The sequence below is a fragment of the Halyomorpha halys genome, unplaced genomic scaffold, assembly GCF_000696795.3.
Source record: "Halyomorpha halys isolate HHAL.00 unplaced genomic scaffold, Hhal_1.1 Scaffold223.1, whole genome shotgun sequence".
In the NCBI taxonomy this organism is placed as follows: domain Eukaryota; kingdom Metazoa; phylum Arthropoda; class Insecta; order Hemiptera; family Pentatomidae; genus Halyomorpha; species Halyomorpha halys.
This window is the reverse complement of record NW_027115445.1, coordinates 433,449-439,811: the sequence shown is the minus strand read 5'-3', so window position 1 is coordinate 439,811 and position 6,363 is coordinate 433,449.

Below are 6,363 nucleotides of genomic sequence, written 5' to 3'. Positions count from 1 at the left end.
TAATAAGAAAAACATTTTCGATTTCTATGAGAATTCGGATTTAAAGATTTCCAGAGGAACAAAAAAATGACTCACTTTTCCCTCAAAAATATATATTACCATACTTTTATAGGTCAGTCGGTCCAAATTGTTTCAGTATTGGACTCAGATTATTTAGAACTTCCCATTATGTGCGAAATTCTTTCAAACCTTCATTTTCTGATACAAATATAGTAACTGAGAGCACAAGCTAATATTCCAGAGTTATGATGGAAATGGACAATTCTTGATTTTATGATGGGCAATTTAGCCTTGAATGTCCCTATGTAAAAGAATCAGGGATTTGTTTGTATATGTAGCAAAAGGACTAACCAAAAACATTTTATATTGCAATGAACTTGAAAACTGAATATTACAATTTATGTAACCAAAACTCAAAAATGATATGAAAATGTTTAATGTAAAATAAATGAAATAACCTATATCAAAAAATCAATTGAGTTTATTTAGTATAATATAGTAATTAAAGCCACTTTTTTGTTGCAAAGCTTTTAAAAGCCCAAAAAAAACAACAAAAAAAAAACAGCTGGGTCCGAATACAAACATTTATTTGGCTAAGCTAACAACAATTGAAAACATAAAGTAAAATAAAACAATAAATATAAGTAAAATAGAAGGTCTTTTAAACAAAAATAAAATTACCTAAATAAATTATGAAAACAAAAGAAACAAATTTACAAAATCAATAGATATATAAAATAAATACTGGTCGATGGCCCCAAAGAAAAGTTGATCCACTCCAATAGGTCAGAGGAAGATAGTTTGCAGGTCAAGATGTGTAGGTCAGCGCTGCGTAGCTACAACCACCGATGCAACTCTCAAACTGGTCTAAAGTTAGTGCGACCACGTCTGTACTGGCTCATCAACAGCCGAAATGTACAAAAGCTAAGATGGCCACACTGGCACTTATTGAGGGCAGACAAGGTCTGGTTGTTGTAATAAACTATACAAGCCGACTAATTAGTAACAACTCATATTCCAGCCAAAGGCCAGATACGTAAAAAATACTGTATTGTTGACTAAAACATGCAAAATGTCCAAAAAATAACACCAACTGAACGCAGAAAGGGATGGTTAGGAACTGTAATGGCCACTAATTAGGAGGAACTGATTTTTAAAATGAAGATGGTCGGCCTGCTGCTAGGCAACGCTTTAGCAACAGTTTACCAACCATTAGCAACTGGTTGGTATTACTTATATTATAACACAAATATAAATACATACTTTTCGTTACAAATAAGCAAAGTCCAATAAAAAAAAAAATAAAAATAAATGTAATTAAATTAAACACTAATATTATGTTTATACTATTTACAAATTAATATATTGAATATGGCATTAACAATATTTTTTCACAAATTCTATAAATAGTGAATCATTGTCGGGTCAATTATTAAATATTGTCCAAACTATATATGGTATGGACGATGGTTTGATCAAACTATACAACCTATTTTTAATTTCGTTGCCTCAAATTAATCAGTAATGTCCCGTGAGTGTTTTGAAACAAACAGCTTAAAATACTGAAAAATAATTTTATTATATTTGGTAACCTCCTTAGAGGAATAGCTGCTAATGGCTGTCGTGGGAATCAGCTCCTTCATGCAGTAATATATATTTATGTATTTTCTTAAAAGCCTCATACACAGGCTATATCGTCAATGTATCGACTGTTTTATGGGTATATTGTTGCAATAATGCTGACACGTGTGCTACATCTCCATGTATCATGTTCAATAACATTGGTGGTGTAAGGTGGGCTTTATGTTAATATGATATAGTTAGGAAGAGCTAATTTCATAATGATCCGTACTAATCTTAAAGCTTTATAGTCAATCTTAGCCATGGCTTTGAAATTAACATTAAATTTTTAAGGAACTATTAAGCATTACAGAGAGCATTTTTAAGCCATTGTTTTAAGATATTGTATATACTTGTAGATAGTAACATCTAGGTGTTAAATATTAAGGTAAATAACATTATTTACTATTACAATAAATAAACACCTCAGTTAGGTTACAACATAGTAATATGGGTAGAAAGGATGGAAAAGGATTTTGTACTAAACACTAAGTATGTAGGTATGTAGCAGGACATAAACTGCTAACTCTTTGAAAGACAAAGTAGGAATTTTTTCCCTTCATTACCATAATTGATAGTTGTTTTGTAAATAAAGTCATCAGGAAGTCCTAATAATGTTTTAGGTTATATATATAGTTTTTATCTAATTTTTTAGCTTCAAGTAGATCACAGTCATCTAGTTATACTTGCTCAAAAAATACAGATAACGTACTCGATCTTAGCTCAGGAGATTAACGTTATTTGGACAGAAAATTTTTTAGTCATAATATTAAGAAATTAAATGAAAAAAAACTTTATTCTTTGATGTCAACATGAACATGACACAGGAGGTTACAGATATTTAATACGATTAGGAATATGAACACTAAAATGGCACAAGCGGTTTCAATTACTTGTTCCAACATCACATATCGTACAGTGAATAAGGATGCGATCCTTCATACTTCGGGCTTGTAGGTTGGTAGTTGAGTAGGTTGGTCGATGTACAACATGTCACAATCTCTCAAGAGGAGATCATAACACAAAAAAGGCAGTCCTACAAATATTAGCTTAAAATGGGAAGAGGAGAGTTTAAGATTTAAAAATTAAAATTTAAAGAGCGCCTGAAATTGAAAAACTGCGTGAAAGCCTTCACTCCCGCCCTCCATGGTAGCCTTACTTATCTGAATTTTTAAACAGACAATTATAGCGAGTAGGTTGGTCAATGTACGACATGACACAATCTCACAAGAGGAAATTTTAACACAAAAAAAATTTCAATACAACACTTCTGAATTGGTAGGTACTATAGGAGACACTCGGAAACGATGCGATCACATTGATCCAAATTCAAATTTAATTTTTAATATTTTATCGATTTAGTTATTTGTGATTACTTCATACTATTTATTTCTTTTCTTTTATTTGCTTATTATTATATTATATTCATCTGATAAAAATAAGAAATACAAGAATATTTCTGATACAGGTAACCTAGTAATTATCCATCAAATGGACGGTGTTGTTGCTTTGCATTTTTCTATGTAAAGCAGCTTAAATTCTGACGTCTTTGAGAATAAAAAAGTTAGCATCTTATTTACAAAGTAGAAAAGACAAAAAATTGTTGTTGAATAATTGTTTTCATCAAGCTTATTGAATAAGTAGTTGGTTGCGTTGAGGCTTACGGAAATTCAACTATAAGCCATTTTATCACTAAAGAATTATAAGAAACTGATAAATAAAATGTAATAACTTAATGCATTAGATATAGATAAAAATAACCGTTACAGTAAATATCATGTTGACTTTTTTTTTTCATCATTATTGCATCCCTGATGTTCTTCGGTCGAGATAGGTAACCGTTAATTATACAGTCAAGTAATTTGTAATAGTACAAAAGAGATCTTCAAGATATTTAATGTAGTGAATTTCCGGAGTAATATTACAAACTTGACAACATCCAGCCTAAAAAACATGATATATTTATATTTTAGCATAAAATTGAAAATATAAAAAAAAAATTTAATATACTGAGAAAATCAAAGATGATTGAGGGTGATATTAAAATAAACTAATTAAGGCAATGGACTAGATTATGAACGAAAAGTTGTCTGAAATAATTTAATAAAGATGAGACGCTTAAAGAATTATTCTTGAAATATAATAACATAAAAAAAAAACCTAATACAATACTTTGTTTCTCCTCATATTTAAATTCCTATAAAAGAGTTTGGGAAATACAAGGTATCTTTTACAGCCGGTTGCAGCCAAGTTTGAATTTCAAATGACGTGAATTTTTGACAAATGAGTGAGTAAATCATAGGCAAGTCAAGATGAGTGGCTATACTGATATGTATCGAGGTCTAATATACCACTTTAATCTAACAAGAAGTATCAAATGATATCCATTGTATTGCGATATGAGCATATTTCGGTAGGTGTAGATGCTAAGTTTTGATCGTCTTACGGACACTATGTTTTTCTTTTTTCTATTACTCCCTTCTAGATTACTTCTGACATACGGATATGAGGAGGGGAATTATCAACAGGTAATCTACCTATTTAACCAAAGTGGGAAGGGATCAAGTTTTGATTTCATGGGACCGTCGCAAAAATAGACCCAACACCTCCTCCCCTCCCAAGGACGGATTTAAACCGGCTCAGCTGCCTCGGCTACAAATGACCTCAAGAGGAAACAATCTGTCGCATAATGAAACAAATTGAAACCAGTAGCTCTGTGTATAGGAATTAATAGGAATCGGTGTAGACCCGCTGCATATAAACATTAATTTATATAATTTATTTATGAGGAAGTTAAGGCGTCAGTTTTTTGTGGGTTGATGTTTTTGTTTATGTCCCGTAGTTTGGTAGTGATGAGTTAGGCTGCTTGTTTAGCCTGGTCCATGGCTTTGTCTTTATTCATGCTCGCAGAGTATATGGCTATGTCATCAGCATATGCAGATATTTGAACTTTATTAATTTTCGTCCCGACTATGTGGGCAGTGTCGATATTAAATAATACTGGCGCAAGGACCGAACGCTGGGGGACGCCACAAGTGACGGGCTTAGGGGTGGAGATTTCAGTTTTGACCCGCACTGAGAAGGTCCGGTCACTGATATATAAGATCCAATGATGTCGACCAGTTGGTCCAGGAATTGGTGAAGCCTAAGATGGTAAACGAGTGTGGAGTGGGGTAGAGTTAAATGCATGTGCACAGTCTAGTTGTTGGTCAGGGCTTTTGGGCGTAAAACCCTGAGGTCATCAACGCCCACTGCACAGTCTAGTGAAATCATGGCTGTGGCAAGATTCCTCTTGGGGTTGTTTGATGCATAGCTTTGCAGCTTGGCTACGTTGTGGTAGCAGCTCACACCATGCGAATACCTGATTTGTTCCTGATGGATGACACAAATCGCAGTGTTTGCGGATGTGGATAAGGATATAGATAGGGCCGCCCATAGCTCAGTGGTTAAGATACAGTCCTACCAATTTGATGTCTATTGGCGGTGCCGGTTCGAATCCGGCCTGGGACGTTGACTTTTTCATTGAGTGGCGGGTCCCACAAAATGAAGAACTTTGACCCCCAACCATGGTTAAGCAGTATAGGACTCCAATGGGAATCTTGGCCGAAAAAAAAGGATATAGATATATAATCATAGATTTTTGAGATGTGGTTGAGGAATCTTACCCTTAGATTACCCTAAGATTATATATCTTACTCTACACGTACCATTGTGTGTATGTACATTAATTTTAACTGTAATATTTTCACACAATGCAACATACGGTAAATATAAGTTATATCTTAAGAAAAGTATAATATCTATTTGACGTTCAGCTATGAGAACTATATTGGAATCTAGTTAAATGCACAGTAAAGTAATTGATGATCATTGTCTTCCTAATAAAGGTAGTTTTCGTTATATTAGCCGTAAATTACTAAATTTTGTTCTTCTTTATTTGGGAAAAATAACAAAGAAAAAAAAATCTGAAACAATTGCATCTCGTAAAATTTTGATTGCAAAGGGTTCTGTTAGGATTCAAATTGAAACCCATTAAATGTACTATAAATTAGTTTACACTTATATTTCTATCATTTACAGTGCAGTTTATAAATTGACAAAATGTGGTTCATCGTCATTTTGGAAAAAATATTTGTGTTTAAAAGCTGTAACTCGGAAAAAGTTAAATCTGGAGTGTTCTATTAGGGCTGAATTTGAAGTAAATTAAATAAAAAGTTTATGATAAATATTTCATTTTCCACACCTCCGAAAACATATATAGGGGCCCTAATATGCAAGAAATCCGAAAAGTTAAAATAAATTGATACGCAAGCGGGTGATCATAATGCCGATTCTTTTTCATTCTGAGTACCTCTGAAATTAATCCATTGTCCAGATAAAATATAAACATGGCCATATGTCAGAGCAAAAGAAAAAATAGAACGAAGTCTGACTTGGACTTTTTTGTTATAATATTATATTTTTGTTGATACTAAAGATAAAACTAACAGTTAACAACTACACCACCACCACTAACCAGGGTTCGAATCCGGCTGGGCAGAAAAATGTTTTCTGAGGGGTTCGGGAGCCCTCCTGAGGTCCACCCAGCCTCATCAATTGGGTATCCTTAATTGGGTAAAAACCTGGCGGTCGAGCTAATTCTGACCAAATCACCTCCTTGCAAAACCGTTGGTCTATTAACAGTACTTCCTTACAAAGTACCCCTGACCCTTCATAGGCTGTAATAGTACCGATTTTTTTTTT